The sequence below is a fragment of the Ochotona curzoniae genome, unplaced genomic scaffold, assembly GCF_017591425.1.
Source record: "Ochotona curzoniae isolate NIBS_2020 unplaced genomic scaffold, NIBS_Ocur_1.0 contig_2210, whole genome shotgun sequence".
Taxonomy (NCBI): Eukaryota; Metazoa; Chordata; class Mammalia; order Lagomorpha; family Ochotonidae; genus Ochotona; species Ochotona curzoniae.
In genome coordinates, this window is record NW_024465369.1 from 49979714 (window position 1) to 50000528 (window position 20815).

Genomic DNA, 20815 nt, shown 5'->3' on the forward strand with positions numbered 1-20815 from the left:
GATTTACAGAGAGAAGGAAAGACAGAGAAAAAGATCTTCCGTCCACTGGTTCACTCCTAAACTGGCCACAACAAGAGGAGCTGAGGAATCAAGTCAGGAGCCAGGAGCTCCTTCTGGGTCTCATAAGTGGATTCAGTCCCAATGCTTTGGGCCATCCTCCACTGTTATCTCAAGCCATAAGCAGGGTCCTGGATGGGAAGCAGATCAGCCAGGACATGAACCTGTGCCCAAATGGGATAAAGGTGCTTGCTAGCTGAGGATTTGGTCATTGAATCCACATATTGAAACCAATACAACAATTTGAAAAGAAAATTATATCTAGAAAGAAACATAATTTCAATTATTAAGTGACCAATCCTGAGTATTTATAGTCATAATAATAAAGATATGAAATATAGTATCAAATCATTGATAAATAACTGGACAAATCAGCATGAAATAGATCATGAAACTAAATCTGCACATAGACACCATCAACCTACTAGAGGAAAACAAAGGAAGCATATTCTAAGAAATAGGAATTGGGAAAGACTTCTTAGAAAAATCACCAAAAGCACAGGCAGTTATTGCCCAAATAAACAAATGAGACTACATCAAACTAAAAAGTTTCTGTACTATAAATAAAATGATTAACCAAGTGAAGAAGCAACCAATATAATGTGAGAAAATCTCTACACACTACAGAACTGATAGGGAACTAAGACCCAAGATTTATTAAAAAAAAAAAAATCCTTCAGAAACTCGAGCCTAATATAGTAACCTAGCAGCTGAAATCCTTGTCTTGCAATCAGTGGGATCCTGTATGGGCATTGTTTTGTGTCCTGGCAGCTCATCGCCTTGGAACACTGCACTGGAAGAAGTTCCTGGCTCCAGGCTTCAGGTTAGCTCAGTTCCAGCCATTGCAGCCACTTGGGCAGCAATTTAGTAGATGGAAGGTCTTCCACTCTGTCCTTTCTCCTCTCTGTATGTCTGACTTTCCAATAAAGACAAATCTTAAAAAAAAAACAAAAAACAAAAAAAAAAACAACCAAACAAACAAAAAACCAGAAACTCAATCACAGTAAAAGAAACAATTTTGTAAAGGAATAGGTGAAGGAAATGAACCGACATTTTTTAAAAGTACAAATTTAAATGACTAATAGGCATATGAAAAACTTAGCAGGCTCCCTACTAGCTGTCAGGGAAATAACAATGAAAGCCACATTGAACATCCACCTAACTCCATTGAGATTCATCTACATTCAGAACTCGACTAACAACACCTGCTGGTATGGATGTGGGAAGAAAGGAACCCTCCTTCCCCATTGTTGGGAGTGTAGACTAGCACAACCGCTATTGAAGTCAGTGTGAAGAGTGCTAGGAGAACTGAAAATGTATCGGGTGTATGACCCAGCTATCCCACTTCTGGGAATATATCCAAAGGAAATGAAATCTGCAAATGAGTAACTTGGCAGATTTTACTCAGGACATTATAGCCACTTCTCTTTTTTTGTCTCTGAAGGGTTTGAGGAAAATAGAATACATGGTTAGATGCAGTTCTAATTCTAATTTGAAACTCATGAACAGGGGTTCATTTTATTTCCATCTTTTCTGAGAAAAAACCTGTCATGATCTCCAATGAAGGAGTATAAGGATGATAACGTCTCTGATTTCTTGGCTGCGAGATATATGGCATCTAACCTCAGAAATCTTTACTAAAGAAAATAGCTAAAAATGTTAGAGGTGATTGCATCAAGAGGTAGACCCGAGAGCGGGCAAGACAAGGCAGTACATCTCTATTTATGTTGAAAAACAAAAAAAAAAAATTAAAGTTTAACAAGGTTGGAGGTAAAGATATCTGATATACACCGATGGGGAAACAAAATGTGCCCAAATCAGACTATAGGTAGTGATTTTTTAAATGGCAGGAAAACAATCCTGATGAGCATGTCTGGAATGGAAATTCCCTGGTTCAGCAGGGTTGAGGAGGAGGAATTTTGCAGAGTCCAGAGCAAGAGAAAGAGCATGTGCAAACAAGAGAAACTATGCACTGGTTCACTCCTCAATGATTTGCTTCACACAAGGGTTTGTCAAGCTCAAACCAGAAACCCAGAAGTCAAATCATGTGTAGCAGTGACGCAACTGAGCTTTGAACTGAACCAACCCACTCACCCTGCCAAGAGGGTGCACGAGCAGGAAGCTAAACTCAGAAACAGAGGCAGGATTCAAACCAAGGAATGATGATAACGGATATGGACATACTAAAGGAACTCATAAGCACTATGTCTAACTCCAGGATTTTAAGACAGAATATACTCTGCTTGGATTTGGATTCCTTCTATACACCCAAGTGAGACTGATCAGTACACTGATCAGTATTAATGACTATGGTCCAAAATATGAATACGTAAGAACTTTACTTCTGCTATTGAGGGGGCAACGGAAGTGTTTCATTTAGATTACCCTTCTGAGACTTAAAGTTAAGTGACCAGAGATCCAGTAGAGTCCCGGGGATGCACTGAAAGTAAGAAGAAGAGGGAAAGCCTAGGAATGTGGCATGCTTAAGCTTCCTAGACGTTTGTGGGCTGTTGAAAGGATCTACAAATTGTGGCCTTAATGTCTCCAAGCAACACTTTGTATATGAATATTCTGATTTTATTTATATTTTTTCTGTGATATTAGCTAAGGTTTCATATCCACATGCTTGATTTTCCTCTAGAGATTTTTTTTTTTCTGACAGCAAATCTTTTAATTTTAGGATGTGCTGCAATCCAGATAAATAGATATTTTTCCAATTCATCTAGTCCTGTTTCATTCCCTTAGAAATGGTTTCAATTAAATAGCCAAGCTCACCTCTTTACAAGTTCTTTGCTTCATGCAGTATAGGGCACGATGTAGTTCTGCTAGATTCTCTGCTCCCATTCGAGTTTTGGTCCTTTCAGTTTCCAATAACATGATCCTTATTCCTTTCTGACCCCTATCATCATCAGTGTCTTTAGAGGTCAGACTTTTTATCCATAGCATATTCATGACAATTTATATATTTTCTAAGGCAATTTAAAGTTTTCTCTGCTAAGCTTTTCAATTCCTTATGACTATGTGTGCAGTCTTTGAAAACTACACATATATGTTCTGTTCAAGGCAATTTATTATTGTATTTTCTGTCATGTCCCTACAAAATCTCCCAATCTCATCCCCATTTTGACTCCAAAGTCACCCTCATAGTTTTTGTATTTGTTCAGGCACCATTCCACTCATGGTAAGAAAATTTGCAATAGTCTCCCATTATATCACTAGCCACTGCACCCATAGCAGTTTACACAACACAGATTTAAAATCTCTGTTCTACCAAAGTCTTGATAGATATGATCAAATGCAACCAAGATGTATTCAAGATTGTGCTGCTTTTAGGAAGCTTGAAGGCAGAATCCATTTCTTTGCCTTTTCTAACTTCTAACTACAGTGTAGTGCAGGACCATGCTCCTTTCCCCAGATTCAAAGGGCACGATCACATTTTTTTTCAGAGTTTTTCTAGGCTCACATCATTTTCTGGCTCATGACCAAGGATACTCACTTTTAAGGACGTAATCAGACCTGCCAGTTCAATGCAGAAGAGCCTCTCCATCTCCAAAGTTCATAACTTCTGTCACAGCTACTGTTGTGATTTTATAGGAATTAGAGATGCATGCTGGCCATCAGATTTGAGGGCTATCCAGACCTGCCCTGGGTGGAACCCGTAGAATGCCACTGAGTCAGAAATGAGCTCACTTCCAGCACAGCTTATGTTCAGTCCTTTCCCTTGCCTTTGCTTCCTCATGCAAAATGGCGCCCAATTCAGCTCTAGTGGTCTGTCTGGGCTATGAAATCCACCCTGTTCTCGCACTGCCTGTCTGAGATCTGCTGCTCTGTCTCTGCTCCTGGTCAAATCAAACGAACCAGCAGGATGGACAGTTCTTTGTCTGGGTTCACCTCCCAAGCTCCCAGTGAAAGTCCCTTCCCACCTGGTTGCTGGTAGAGTTCAGATCGCTGTGCTAGAGTATGTCATTGCAACACCACACCACTGTGCCCACTGCTTTCCTGTGTCTGTCAGTCTCCAGGTACCCCTCTGCTGTTGCTCTGTCCTTTCCTATTTCCTGAAATATATCCTCTCTGCTTCATCCTGATTAAATGTTTTTCCATCTGTTTAAACATGTCCTTACCCTATTCTGCCATCTTGGTTCTCCCGAACATAATTTTTAAAATTATTAGCTTCAAGTAACTTTTCAAGTCCTGAAGCCTTGCATACAAAAATCAATGGATACAAATTGAAGAGTTAGTAATATGTAAATGAGTTGTTAAAAACAATTACACCTATGCAACGCCTGTTTGTAATTTAACTCTTAACTCTTGGTTAAAAAAATGTGATATAACACATTAATGATTAATGCCACAAAAAATAAAATAAAATATCTGTCTAAATGCATGTCGGATTTAGCATAAATAGGAAATTTATATGTCAAACATTGAATCTTTAATCCATGAAGCTATTGAGAAGCAATCTCTTCAGTGTATGTGTGTATGTGTGTGTGTGTGTGAAAGAGAGACACACACACAGAAAGAGAGACAGAAAGAGAGAGAGAGGAGTTACTAATACCTCTTCTTCCATGTATGATTTTATTTCATTCTCATATAAAATTTGGAGAGGAATATGGATCAAAACAGACCTAGCTTTTATGCTTGTGGGTTAAATTAAAGGAAAGAGGTCTTCAAAATAGTAATAAATTAAAGTAGAATCAAGGTGGAAAGAAAGAATAAAACAGTGAAATAGTGTAATTAAGAGGGCCGATTGAGACGAGCAGCTGCTGTTGGTAAATTTCAGTTTAAGAACAATAACTAATGAAGTCTTTTGGGATATCACTCTTATTTTAGGTGCAGTATCTTCTTTGTCATCTTCTTAAGACTATCCAAAAAGAATCCATCTTTTAAGGGATGAAACCGTTAGGTTTTTTTTTTTTTTCAGCATGTGAGTCAGTGCAGTCTTCATTTTGCTTTCAGTATTTAAATAAGTTCAGGGCCCATAGCACTACTCAGGTTCTAAATCACATTTATGAACCCCTGGACACTCTTGAACACACCATTGTTACTCTGCTAGAAAAAGCCAGGTGCCCTGAATTGATTAGGGATCCTTTTTAGACGTACCTTCAGACAAATTAGTTACACATCAAAGGCAGAAAATTTACCTATTCACAAAGTGAAGGAGTGTAAGAACCATTCACGCGCTGAGTCTTCATATAGGAAAAGCTATAGCAGACATGTTAGCACAGGACAGGAGTAGCTTTAAAGGCCTGAAAAACCATGTGCGTGACACAGCATAATTTTGTTGGAAGATTAGCATTTGTTTTTTCTATAAAACATTGCCACCTAATATAGATGTTAGAATGACCAGGCTTCTAAACAAGGTGAGGGCACATCAATCAGAGGAATTTCGTGATTAGTAAATATCCGGGAGCTGCCTTCTTTCATTATGCAGTGGGCTGTGTGTCCAGTGAGGGCTGAGCTGTGGAATCAGAAATTCGAGACTGGTAATGGAGGTCAAAAAGGTTTCCTACCTTGAAGTGAAAACCGGAATAGACTTCTACATTCGAAGATAGAAAATTTTGTTAGAAATAAGCCCAGGAACTGAAATGAACAATGCTTTAAACAAAGCTAGAGTCAGAAGAAAAGCGCACATGCAGAAAACAGTTTCTCAGTGAGTTGTATAATAGCCTAAGGATACGAACTTTACATGATAGATTTTACCCAGGAGGGAATTTTAATAGGTATCACATTTATATTAATTTTTGATTAATATGGAAGGAAAAAGGAATTTAATACCAATTTTAATGCAGAACTAACTCACTGGAATTCCTAAATAATACAATATTAGTTACTTCTTTAACTCCTGAGGCTGCTGAATCAACACATTGAAACATTTAATAACTGCACTGTTTGTATTCTAGCATAGCTCTGTAAAGGTGACAGTACCTCCAGCCCTCTGCACACTTTGGAATGGCAGCCCTCTGTGCCTGGTGGTTCATCTTTCCTGTTCATTTATGTTTTCCTACTAAATGCCAGTATTTGTCTTGAGAGCTTCCTAGGTGAGAGGCAAACTGTTAGTACCTTTAGGATTGTCTCTGAAATCTCCTCCAAACTGATTCACTCTTCCAGGAAATATCACCTCTGCCGCTCTCTAGCCGTTACTCTCCACCAACCGTTTGCATTTGCCTCAGGACTGTTTATTGACTGCAAAGTGTCTGCATGATTTAGAGCCATTTTAAATCTTTTCCAAATTACCCTCTCTGGATTTTATACTTGTAAATTGGCAGAAATATATATATGTACTGGCAGAAATATATATATATATGTATATATTGGATATACTTGGATATACATATATATATATATATCCAGATTCTCCCATATTGAAAAGGTGTAGATATAGCCACATATCTTCTGAGACCCAAACCAAGGAAAAAATGAAGATGGTGAGCACACTAAATGTAGAGACAGCAGATTTTGGGCCATTGCAGCCCCTTTAGGTTAAAGTAATATGTTTCATATAGTGCAGCCCGGAAAGAGTGGGTGGAGTATTTGAACAATTAGCAGCATTTGGTTGGAACAGCCTTTGACGGTTTGTTGGCTGTCAACCCAGAGGGAAGAGTTCAAGCCGGACTCTACCTTTGCAGAAGGAGCTTAGCATGTCTTTATAAACTTGCTTTCTACATGTACTCTGAGCTTTCAAATAATAAATAAGACAGAAATATTAGCAGCTATCACCACTGTTTTCCTTTATGAATATATCTTAAAAGAAAATTTTCTATTCAAGTTGATTGTGACTTTCCAGCAAAAGTATTGACTCTGGAGGCTGAAGGAGATTACAGGCAGACGTAAGCAGCAGCCCTTAGACAAACAGTGTTTCAAACATGACCTACATTGTTGATGAAACACACATAAACATAGACTTCTATCAAAATCAGGATGTTCAGGGAAGTATTTATCAGGTTTTATATGGGCAATTCTGCAATTGTAACTCTATTACTATAAAATTGGGTGAGCGATAATATTTCTGACAAAACACAAACTGAAATTGTATTTCTTCATAAAAAAGAGTCTACAATATATTGGAAGGTATAGAGTGTCCGTATGTTTTAGAATTTAAGAGGAATTAAATGACAAATAGAGCAGCTATAGAAACATGAGTTAACCCTTAAACAACTGTTACTTTGTTTTGTGCATTAGAAGAGAATGTCTGAGATTGAGCAATTTATAGAGAACATGCATTTATTTTCTCAATATTCAAGAGTCAGAAAGTTGCAGAATCAAGGCACATTCAGGTTAGATTATCTGGTGAGGGCTCCATCGTACAGAAGTGAGGCTGCTGTGTCCTCACTTGGCAGAAAACATAAACTATCCTTTATACAAAATCCTAATCCCATTCACATGGGAGGAAATTCAATGCGGTCTATACTCAAAGAGGTCCAGTCTCATCGTATCACTTGGGTAACATGAAATTTAAAAAAAAAAAAAAATCCAATGCAAAGCAACCAAAGTCTACTAATGTAATAAAATATTTGAAATAATATTCATTGAGAACTGGTTGATAAGTATGACACTTTATAACTAGGTATTTCTCATCCTAAAATATTTGACATACATTGTTTGAGTAATTGTTCGAGTAACTCAATAAGAATAAACTCAGGCAACTCATAGACTCACAAGAGAACAATTTTTTCCTGAGGAATCATCTGTATAAAACAAAAACAAGTAGAACCAATGAACACATAATTACCATCCTTCATGAATATAAAATAATGTGATAACACTCGTACCAAAAAAAAAAACTAAGAAGTTTTACGATAGAAATGAGTTAAAATGCTCATCTTCTGGGAACAATTCATATGTATTTAAATCAATTACATTTAGTGGTTAAGTGTTTACTTTACACAATACTCTCCTTTGCCCTCCTCCCATTCAAGTGAACAGATATAAATAAAAAGGAGAAAACCAAACTTTTGGTGTGGCTCTATTCAAGGCAAGACAGTGCTTTAATTAAAATTTTCATACAGTTTATAACAGCATAGAAATATATATTTCCTCAGGGTCTTTCATGCAGATACAAAGGTCCAAGGATTTGAGCCATCTTCTTCTGTTTGTCCGGGCCACCCATAGGGAGCTGGTTGGAAAGTGGAAGAAATGGCTCAAGAATTTGCACGTATAGGAGTGCCAGGGCAGAGTATGGGGGAATTCTGGAGCTACACCTCTGTTGTTTATTTTAATCCTTGCCTAAAGAATGTTTTCATTGACAGTTACTAAACCACTTCTCAGTGCACTATGGCTACTTGCATTTTATTTAAATGATAAATAAAAGAAAATAGCACCGAAAGTTAAAGTTTTACATTAGTGGTGAAGAAAACAGTGAAGGTATTTTGGAGTTCAGAGAGTAAGCTAATTATAGATTTTTTAAACAAATAGTGATTTCGTCTTAAACATATATTTATTTTTATTGGGAAGGCAAATTAAATTTATGGAGAGAAGGAGAGATAGAGAGAAAGTTCTTCCATCTGCTGATTCATTCCCTGAATGGTCAGAGCTGAGCTGATCTAATGGCAGGAGCCATGGGACTCCTTCTCTAGGTCCGTCAGGTGGTTGCAGGGTTCCAAGACTTAGGGGCTTCTTCTACTGCTTTCCCAGGCTGTCAACAGGGAGCAGGATGGGAAGTGGGTCACTCAAAGCATGAAACAGAAGCCACATGGGATCCCAAAGCTTGCAAGAAGATTCAGCCATTGAGCCATTGCTCCTAGACATACTCTTTTTAGTTGTCTATTTTTGATTCATTCAGTAACCTATTTATATTCCAGGCTTTTGCCTTTTCATATCCTTGCTCATGACTCTTTCATTTCTTTTACCATTTCTCTCTTTTTAAATAATTTTATTATTATTATGTGCTTCCCTTTTACGTAGGAATTCTATAAAAGTGTTTTTGTGGATATCTCATGTAAGATTATGCTTAAAATTATATAATATATATGTCATTATAACATCTTTTATTAAGAACTAATTATGGGGCAGCCATAATGTTGCAATAGGCTCATTCTTAGCTTGCAAGTGATAGCATTCCATACAGGTGCTAGTACCTATTCTGTTTGCTACAGTTTCCATCTAGCTTCCTGCTGGTTGTCTGGGAAATAAGAGGACAGCTCAAGTCCTTGGGCCTCTGTATCTGCCTGAGAGGTGCAGCGGAAGCTCCTGGCTTCTGGAATGGAATCTAGTCATTGCTGCCATCGTGGCCATGTGGGGAGTGAACTGACAGATGGAGACCTCTCTTTCTCTCTCTCCTTCTCTCTCTGTAAATTCCGCCCTTCAAATACAAATAAATAAGTTTTTAAACAAAGAAATTATAATCAAATAAGTTCATTTCTTTCATGGCTACATTATTTTTACATTTCATATCCTTCCCTGTTGATAAATGAATGCTTCTAACACTGAATATATCTCAAATATAGAGAATTATGTTTATAATTCCAAATGTTCTAGTAAAATGTTAAATGGGGTCTTTCATTTGGGTATTACGAAGCAGTTGTTGTTGTCTAGGAGTGAATCAGAAGGGTGGCTCATAGTGGGATGAATAATGGATATACTGCTGATTTAATTCCTGAACTTAAGGTTTTGTGCTTCTCAAGCCATCAATGTTAACTGTAATGACACAGTAAAGCTTGTATGGAATTAGCATGCTCTGTAATAAAACTATTTTCAAAAATTGAGCATAATAACCGAAAAATGGCCATTATGAGGGAGGGTAACTGACCGTTTGCACAGCAGGCTAAACTGCTGTTTGGGATGCCCATTTTCCCGTTGAAGTGCCTGACTGCTACCCAGACTATGCTGTGGTTACAATCCAACTTTCTGGTAAGTTTCCTGAATGGTAGCGCGTTATAGCCCACACATATGGGTTCCTCCCTCACATGCAGAAAATTTGAATTTTAAACTCCTGGCTTTGCCTGACCTAACCCTAGCTGTGAACAAATGTACAAAAATTCTCTCTCTCTCCAGCATCCATCCCCCAACCATTGGCACTTTTCCTTCTAAATAAATAAGTAAATAAAATTGAAAAATACAGTATTCATCAACTTATTGTGTCTTGACATTTAAAGTTAAATTTTTTATTTTGAATTTCCAAACATAAGGTGAACATGTAAGTGGAGGCAAGGCCATGTTGTCAGTTACTGTATGTCACACCAGTCTCTATAACAGATGCTCTCTACACTTAACTGCAGGAACTGTCTCTTCTCAGCCTGCTTTGCACGCTGAATTCTGAGTTAGAATTACAGGGAGACAAATATGTACAATATAAAAAAGACAAAAAAAAAATCACTATTTTCAGGGGCCTAGGCAGCTAAATACAGACAGATATCAAATAAACATCAGCTTCATAAAGATCTGAGAATCAGCCATTTCAGCAGTATAAAATCAAAGTAGTTATTGGGTGTTTCTCACAGATTCTTTAAAACTGCAGCAGTAAAATCTGCCAGTTCAATTTACACTGTGCACCCCATCCTATGGTACTTTGAGGTCAGTACGAGCATCCTTCTTTGGCATTCTTGTCAACAGTGCATGAACTCAATGGCATCTGAAGAGTCAACCAGTGCCGCATGGGCTCATTTGCCAGTGCTCTTTAACACGGCAGTGTCTCCAAGACCATGTAAAAACTCTCAAGTATATAAAAATTAGAGGAGCCTCAGACATCTTCATGACAATACTAATGTGACTTGGACTGCTGTATTAGTCTCTGGATCAGCAAAAATGACATTCATTTTAAAAAGATGAACTAATTTAATAAAATCTAGACTGTAATAGTATGATAGCAATAATAACACAATTTTAATAGCTGTAAAACTACTGTTGAAAAGGTTAGCATTGGTGGAGCTGGGTGAAGGAGTTCCACTCTGTATAATTTTTGCAGTTTTTTGGCTTTGAGATTTACTTGCTTCACCAGGTTTCTTTGTCTTTTCTCACAAGTTTTATAAATTTTTAATTGTATGCGTTAAACCTTTTTTACCTTTAAGATTTAGAATAACTTCTGTAATCTTTAATAACCAATGATTGTATGTTTGAGTATCAAAAATGTTCTCAAGAAAATGGAGTCTTATATTAAAGATTTTAATCTGGAATTATTTGTGCAACATAAATTGAAAACTTAGTTTTATTAATATCTTCAGAAATTAAAATAGAATATGTTAACAATTCTATGATAAGAACCGTGGAATACAAGGAAATTGAGATGATACTAATGCAATTCAGAATATTGAAAATGGCATATAATTACAAGACTTGCATAAAACCAATGTAAGCAGTGGTCAAATCCTAATACATAATGCCTGTGTTTGTTGGTGATGTCACTTACAAATTATAATTAGGGTAATATTAATTTTAAAACCTAATTAATATTTCTGAAAGAAATCTGTGCAAAGTCACATATCAAAGTATTGTTTCTCTAGAGATTATTGGCAATAAAATTCATTCAAAATCTCATTAGCCATGTAAATACAATTATAAAAGGGACTTTCTCAAATTTATTGGAAAGTGCATATTAATTTTTGCAGCCAGTGAGTAGTAAATTTGTCGCATGCTATTTAGTTCAATCAAGTAAAATTACACATTAGACAAAAGGATTCCTTAGCAAAAAAGCATATTATTCATTGAAGGGGTTAGAAAACAAATGTCTACGCTATTGCTGGAGAGATTGTTACGCATATGCATGTCACAGCCCCGGCTCCCAGGCTCAGGGACACCATGGGCTACACACTAAAAAAGACAATAAAGATCATGAATTGTGGTGTTTTTCAATTTGTTTTTATTGTTTTGGAAAGTCAGCTGTTGCACATTCAACAACATGGGAATGATGGAGAGCTATTTTATAAAGCAGCACTTAATCCTGGTTTCATAAGACTCCTCTTTCAAGCAAAACAGAGCTTAAGAGTTTTCTAGGGTGTAACACACATTAACATGTTCAAATGGTATTGTTATACTTATTTGGCACTTGTGTTGATAGAAATGCACACTGTGATGTATTTAATCAGCACCAGAAAATAATGTATAATGAGCTTTCGTTATTTCACTGTAAGTGCACATATAATAAAATCCTTCGAAATTCTAAAGATACTTTAAAATTTCTAATTTTTTTTAAAGATTTACTTATTATTATTTGAAAGATGATCAACATTACAGAGAGAAGGAGAGATAGAAAAAGATCTTCCCTTGCTTCAGCCAGCTGGGCCAGCAATGTGGACAGGAAGAGGGTCTGGGATGAAGCAGAGACAGGACACTAGTGATGGTAGAACTCTCTTTATTGCTCTTTCACCTCTCCAAGTTCTAATTTAGTCTGGAAATTGTATACAGATGAGTCCAATTAGTCTAGGTGTTTTTAGCCACAAGCCCAGTTCCTGTACATGCCCAGCTTAAGGAGTGCTAATTAACTCCTTAGTCCACAACATTTCCACCATTAGTTTATTCTCCAAGCAGCAGCAACTGCTGGAGCTGCACCAATCCGAAGCCAGGAGCCAGGAGCTTCTTCCTGGTCTCCAACACAGATGCAGGGTTCCAAAGCTCAACTGTTATCCCAGGCCACAAGCAAAGAGCTGGATGGGAAGCGGAGCTGCCAGGATATGAACTGGCGCCCATATGCGATCCCAGGCATTCCAGGCAAGGACTTTAAACACTACACTATCGTGCTGGGCCCAAATTTTTATAATTTAAAATGACTGTTGTACAATTATTGAACACGACTGAACATTTTGAAAATGGTGGCTTTGTGCCATACAATGATATTTTGGTATTATTAGAAAAAAGTTCATAGTATTAGTTCATAAATGGATGTTTGAATAATGAAAGAGTCCTAGTTGGAACTGGGATGGAAGCTCAAAGTCTAATTCCTCACCTTGCAAGCTCCAAGATCCCATTTGGGTGCTGGGTCACATCTTAGCTGTTCTTGTTTCCATCCAGCTCCCTTCTTGTAGCCTGGGAAAGCAGCAGGGGAAGGCTCAAAGGCTTGGAACAATGTACTCACATGGGAGACCCAGAAGAAGCTCCTGGTTCTGGGCTTCATATTAGCTCTGTTCTGGTCATTGTGGCCACTTGAAGAGTGAACCAGTGGATGGAAGATCTCTCTCTCTCTATTTCTCCTTCTCTCTCTGCAAATCTGCCTTTCCGGTAAAAGTAAATAAATCTTTAAAATAAATTTTAAAAAAGAAAAAAACCTATTTTTATAATCTTTTCTATTTAATATTCAAGTTTTAATGTGAAGGCTCAGTTTTGAATAATGAGTTTGATACAACAAGAATGAATACCAAAGCAATTTTTCCTGTGTTACTTTAAAAATTATGAACTATCAAATCAGTCAAGTAGATCAAATGAGTCTAAGTGCCTAATAATCACCCTTTCATTTAAACAATGCATTCAATTTCCTTTAGGCAACTTTGCTTTCTTTTCTTCCTGGCTAACAGTTATTAATCTATCTCTAATATTTTTTTGCAAATCAATAATACTTCCTGGATTAAATCATCCCATTTTTCCTAACTTCTTAAAAATTTTTTACTGAAGAAAAAGATAATTCAAAGTCAATAACATATTCCATTAAAGGGGGCGGAAAGAACCTCACAATGTAAACCTGAGAACTGGTTGGACGGTAAGCAGTGTTCAGAGTCAGAAATCACACATTTCATTTCACATTATTATCATCCTGGCAATTATTTGGGGAACTGTCTGCAAGAATTGATTTGGCTGTTTTCATACTTCAGTTATCACTCAGTGGATAAAAAAGCATTAAAATCAATACTGTTACCTTTTCTTTTTAGTTGGCTTATATCTTTCCACTGTTCTTCAATTACATAGGGGCAACAACTCATAATTTGTTCTCAAAATTTCACTCTAGGAAGCCTAAATCCCAATGAAGAGAAAACACATAAAAATTTCTGAGTTTAAAAGTGTGCTCCATTTGATGAATATATGCCTAACTTCATTGCCTCTCCTCCTGAAATCTACATTGACATTTTAACCTTTTCTTCATCCACCCAAAGACAAAATGAAGACAGCTTATATTTCTCCTGAAAATATTTTCCTTTTGTTTCTTTTTTAGTTATTATTTTTTGAAGTGCATCCAAAAATGAATTTGAAAACCGAAATATTTTCATAAATAGGTTTCACAGACCTGTGAAAAGAGGCAAGTTTTGCTTCAGGTGAGCCAATCATTGCATGTGTTGTAATAATTAGAGTAAAAACACATGTTTTGCTGAGTCACACCAATATTCTATGTTTTAACACCCACACACACCCACCTATCTCCCCCTATACATACATTAGAAAGGGTTGGGAGGGGTTAATGAAAAAGTTAAAGAATCCTACTACAACACCTCTACATTCCATACTAATTTGAGCTAGGAATTTGGATTTAGCCACATGAAAAATGTGAGTAAACTTAGTTTTTCATTCTTGTCTTTAGGGACACAAAACAGTTTGATGATGATTCAGCAATATCGCTGTTATAATTCAATATGTGTCTATTGGTATGTCAAGGCAACTCAATAGACAATTCCAATTCATTTAATTTTAGTTGGAGCAATAGATCTGCTTTCCTTTCATCGTTGAAGCACAAACAACCTTTAATGAATCAGTGATAGTGATAGTCTACTTTTAAAATAATAATAAAAGAAATAGAGATGAACACTTTCCGTGTCAGTTTGAAAAAACACATTGAAAGTCTCTGCCTCTTTCCGCGCGTGTGTGCAATACGTTTCCTCTGAAATGGTGTTGTATGTAATGATAGGTGAACTTATTGACTTGGAGAAAAGAGTAATCAGAGGAAAAATTATGAAAACTAAGATTTTTCACACCTAATTTTAATTTGTTGTCCCTCATATAAATTTCATTCTCATGTATTAATTTTAAAAAATATTTGAAAAGGGAGATTTTTACAGAGAGATAATGAAACCAGCACACCGAGAGGTGTCCTGTGTGCTGCTTCACTCACCAGATGGCTCCATCAGCCAGAGCAGAGCCCATCCACAGCTGGAAGCCTAGCGCTGCTTTGGGTCTCCCACGTGGGTGCAGGGTCCCAAGGCTTTGGGCCATCCTTTGCTGCCTTTCCAGGCTACAAGCAGGAAGCTGAATGGAAAGTGGAACAGCCTGGGCACAATCCAGCTTGCCTATGACATGCCAGCAGCACAGGGCGGACAGTTAGAATTCTGTTCCACTGTACCAGCCCTTAAACTTCATCTTTTAAATGCATGTTGTATGTGCATTTCGTTGTGCTCGTTATGTTTTAGTTGACTATCAGCATTGTGGAGACCATAATTTTGGCTTAATTTTGCTTTACTTAGAACTCTTGTCAATATTTGGTGAAAGAATTTGAGTAAAACCTGTTTTGTACAAAATCCCAGTAATAATGTGCCTAAGTTTCTGTACCTGTGTTGTGGTTCTATATATGAAAGAAACACAAACCATGGAAATTACAGCAAGTTATGAGCAGATTAGTATAGAAAATTAGGGATTTACATTCTAGACAAGATATATTCAGTAAACATACCGTATATGAGTATGTTACTCTCTATATATGTATATATATAATGTATATATAATATATAGATAATATACACATTATATATATAATGTGTAGGGGTGGGTGTAAAAAGCACATTATTACAACTAGCAAAAAATTATAAAATCCAGTTATGATATAAAACATAACCGCAAAGACAAATAGAAACATGTATTATGATATTTCACAGCTTTTTATATACATTAATGTAGCTTCATATTTTCAAGATTTGCTTAAAAATACTGCTTTAGACTTTTAAGTCTTTTTTTTTCTGTTGCCATGATTTATCTATTACCAACAAACCAGTTGGGATCCATGTCCGTGTCAACGTGAAAGACCATATTGTTTTGTTAGAAAGTAAAACACACCAGGAATCAGGGAGCATTGAGCACTGCCAGCTGAGTTGAATATGCCCAACTACATCTATCACCTCTATAATTATGACACTCAGTGTGATGCCTTGAATTCATTTGTAAACCTCACAAAATGTTGTATCCCAAGGTCAGGTGCTGTGCAGAGTACTGCTTGACGGATAGACAAAAAGAGAGCAGTAATTCAGTACCACCTTCATTGTAACATGGGCCGAAAATAAGATCAACAACCCCTTTTAGGCCTTATTGCGAATGTGATAATAAAATCATACCTACCTTGTACTCCTGACATAAGAAAGCATGCTGAAAATGTATAAGCAGATCACATTCATAGCTGAATTCTACTGAGGTCATTACCACTTAAAAAAATAAATGTGGAAACACTCTTCTCAAATGTTCCCACATGGATCATCACAAACTAGACTTAATTGCGAACATGACATATTTACATGCTCACATATAAATTAAAATGTTTTCAAAATTGCATATATTCAACTGCATTTCTTTTTTTTTTTAAGCAATTTATTTGAAAAGCAGTGTTAGAAAGAGAGAGAATCTTCCATCTTCTTATTCATTTGCCAGGGGCTATGATGGCAAGCGCTGGGTCAGATTGAAACCAGGAATTTATTTGACGTCCATTTTGGGGTGCAGAGACCCAAAGACCTGGACTATTCTCTCCCAGGTGCATTAGCAGGGAGATGGGACAGAAGTGAACCTACAAGGATTTAAAACAGTAACCATATGGGTTGCCAGAACTGCAGCTGACAGCTTAAACTAGTAGACATGAACCTTTAATTGGATTTCTTTAATCTTTGAAACAATCTTAGCTCCAGCTACAGGCAACTGCCTAGATTGCCTTGCACCAAGACAAGCGTTATACTGCTGAAAGAAAAGCGGCCAATAGTTGGCAGGCATTCTGGATTTTGCTCATGCCAAATTTGTGTTAACTGTAACATATTAATGGCCCAACATAATTACAGAGAGAGAAAGAGAGAATGTATTTATTGTATGTGCAGAAGGCAGGGAATGCTAAGCTAGAATGCACTCCACTCTGTTCCCCCAATCAGGGCAAGGGCAGGAGGAACTGCAGATGCCCTGGGAAAGAGTCTTGGAACTCATTGCATTGGGGGCAGCTGAGAGTATATTTGACTTGGATGAAATGACTTCTGAGGTATTTCATGGACAGGTCCACTGCATTTATAACTTAAGCAAGGGAGCTGAGATGGAGTGTTTTGTTGGGGATAAATGAGGACATGTCTGGGTCAGGCCAAGACACCTACTCACATGGAATATCTGGGCAGGGCTAAATATCATCAGTCACTGCCCACTGGCACATGCAAAAGTTGGGGATGTGGGGCATGCCAGGATGAGATTTGTCACAGTAACCAACTGCAAGTGTCAGAGCATGGAATGGGCCACATTAGGCTTGGCAGCAGAACCCACCAGAATGCAAGACTTTTGGATCTGGCAGCATATTCTGATGGGCCCCGTACGTTTGCCTCCGTGGGACTACAACAGTTTACATGGAGAGCTGTGGGTGGTAAGGCAGGGCTGGAGAACTCACCTGACATGAACTCTCCTGACAAGAACTCACCTGACACTCACAAAGCTTGGGGTTGGGGGCTGCTGGGTAGGGCAAGGCTGCAGAAGCCACCAGCACATGCAAAGATCGGACTTAGGACAGACCATGCCCATGCCAAGCAGGACTGCTGCAGCCACCATCATGAGATCCATTGCTGAGAACAGACCTGGTAAGGGAACTTGCAGAACACCCCTGCTAGACGGCAGTTCCTAGCTATTGGTAAGCATGAGAACGTGGCTGGGTGCAGGGCAGGTCAGACCAAGCTTGACTGCAGTATCCATCAACTTAATGTGTGGGATGAGGATTGGGCTGGGCCAATATGTAGCACACACTGGCACAAGTGAGTACCAGGATGGGGTGGAGACATTACCTTGTTGGACTGCAACACCTGCCAGTTTACATGAGGGCTGGTGCTGGCAATGGGCCAGGCTTGGTTGGGCTGTTGCACTCACTGATGAGAACTTGACTGGGGACTGGCCGGGTTAAGCTGTAGAACCTATTGCCCTATGCTGAGATTGGGCATCTCAGAATGACTGGTCATCTCAGAGTGGGCCACAGGACCCACTGGCATGTATAAGACCCAGGTCTCATAGTATGCCTACTAGGGGAAACTCCGGGAGATTCACTGCTTTCACAGGGGAGTATGAGAGCTGGGACAGGAGGTAGGCCAGACTGGGCTAAATTACTGTATCCATTGACACACATCAGAGTCAGAATGCATGCGGGCTAGTGGGACAAAACCATAGAACCAGCTTGCAAGTGCTAGGGCTGGCTGAAAGTCAAATAATATTTGACCATAGTATCCTCTAGCAGGCACAAGATCTGGGGATGGGAGCATGCCTGCCAGGGAAACAATGGGAATTCCTCTGTTAGGCTGTATGTACGATGAGTAAGAGAAACAGGGCTGAATATTGGCAGCCTGCAGAACATGGCGACACCTGCAAGCATAATTCAGGGCCAGATTCAACTAAGCTATAGCACCATAGACATGCAAGAGAGCCAAATAGGATATACATTACCTGTCTAAAGAGTACTTAAGATTTGAACATTTCTAGCAGAAATATTAAGAATTGGAGCAGAAAGACTTATTTATCCTTCCAATATGCTTTTATGAATTGAGATATTACATAGTACTCAATAATATGTATTTCATGAATATGTTCAATTTTCATGTAGTAAATTAGCATAAATTACCAAGTGAAAAATAATCAATACACTCGATGGGGCCCGGCACATTAGCCTAGTGGCTAGAGTCCTCATCATCCATGCAAAAGGATCCCATATGGGCACCAGTTTATACTCCCAGATCCCACTTCCCATTGAGCTCCCTGCTTCTGACCTGAGAAAGCAGTTAAGGATGGCCTAAAATCTTGGGTCCCTGCATCCCTATGGGAGATCTGGAAGAGGCTCCAGGCTCCTGGCTTTGGATCGTCTCAGCACTGGCCTTTGTGGCAACTTGGGGAATGAATCAGCAGACAGATCTTCCTCTGTCTCTCCTCCTCTCTGTATATCTGACTTTCTAAAAAAATAAATAAATAAAAATTGAAAAAAAAAGTCAATGAAGAAACTAAGCAACAGTACACACTCAATAAAATCATTAGCATATTTAGTTTTATTTATTTTTAAAATATTTATTTATAAAAACATGTATAAATATTACCCATTTTTACTAGAAAGGAAGATTTACAGAAAGGAGAGAAAGAAAAATCTTCCATCCTCTGTTTCACTTCCCAAGTGCCTGCAATGGCTAGAGCTAAGGACATCTAAAGCCAGGAGCCAGGAGCTTCAAACAGGTCTCCCATCTGAATGCAGGGTCCCAAGACCTTGGGCCATTCTCCACTGCTTTCCCAGGCCACAGGCAGGGCACTGGCTGGGAATTGGTGCAGCCAGGACATGAACTGGCACCCATATTGGATCCGGGTGCATGCAACACAGGGATTCAGCCACTGAGCCACCGTGCGGAGCCAAATATATTAACATGTTTTAAATAAAATACCTTCTTGAATTGATCAGAAAAATCTAAAGATTGTTTTTCCTGATGGCAATACATATCACTTGTCATTATAAAGTAAGTTTAAATTTGACTGTTAAGATATACTGCATGAGTAAGTCCTTGCCTATATAATGTGGCTGGAAAAAAATTAGAAGCAAAGATATACTGCTGATTCTTTATGGTTTGTACATATTCACCTCTCCACTTTTATGAATTTATTGGGGATTCATAACCTTTCAATTGCTGATGATTCACATTATACAGCTATTTTATCTCTTAGATGCATTCCAAAATATGTTCTTATTCTTTAGTGTACCTTTTGACAAAGGGATTGTTTTATTGCTTACCAGAATATTCACTATTGGCATTTAAAATACTGTATTTTTTTTACATTGACTGTATGGATTGTAACCTTGCTGAATTCATTAGTTCTATCAATGTTTTAGTAGTTTTGGGGGGTTTTCTTGGTGCAAGAGTATATTATTTGCAATAGCCACAGAATAGCTTTCTCTTTCCATTTTTGCTAGCCTGTAATTCCTTCCCTTATGACTTCCAGCACTATATTAGACAAAATTCAAATAATTTTTCTTTAGCTCTGAAAACATTAGCTTATACAACTAAAATAAGCTAAAATTATATGCAAATATCTGAATATAGAAAACTGACAAAATATCAATAAAATCATTTGAAATATAAGCAGGAAACGACTTCAACCTGATGTAAATAGAGTTGAATCTGATGTCTACTTTTATAAAAATGACATTTCCACCTAAATTATATTAAATATCAGGGTACACATTTTTTTTTTGGTTAAAAAACCTTAACTTACAAAGCAATTAATACTATTACTTCCTCTAACAATTCTGAATGTTCCTTGAAATACCTATGCAATAGTATGTTTTTATAATAATTTATCATAACCAAAAAATTCATACGGTTTTCAGTGGAAATTCAAACAGATAGTACAGATCCACCATGGAACACTCTTCCAACATATATTTAAGTTGTAGTAACATAAAGAAGAGAAGAAATGGCTACAGGTACTGAGATGATATCGTTAAGAACACAGTCATGGGCCTGGCGCAATAGCGTAGTGTTTAATGTCTTCACCTTGAACATGTTGGGATCCCATATGGAGCTGGTTCTAATTCTGGCAGCTCGACTTCCCATCCAGCTTCCTGCTTGTGGCCTGGGAAAGCAGTTGAGGATGGCCCAAATCCTTGGGACCCTGCACCCACGTGGGAGACACAGAAAGAAGTTCCTGGCTCCTGGCTTCAGATCGG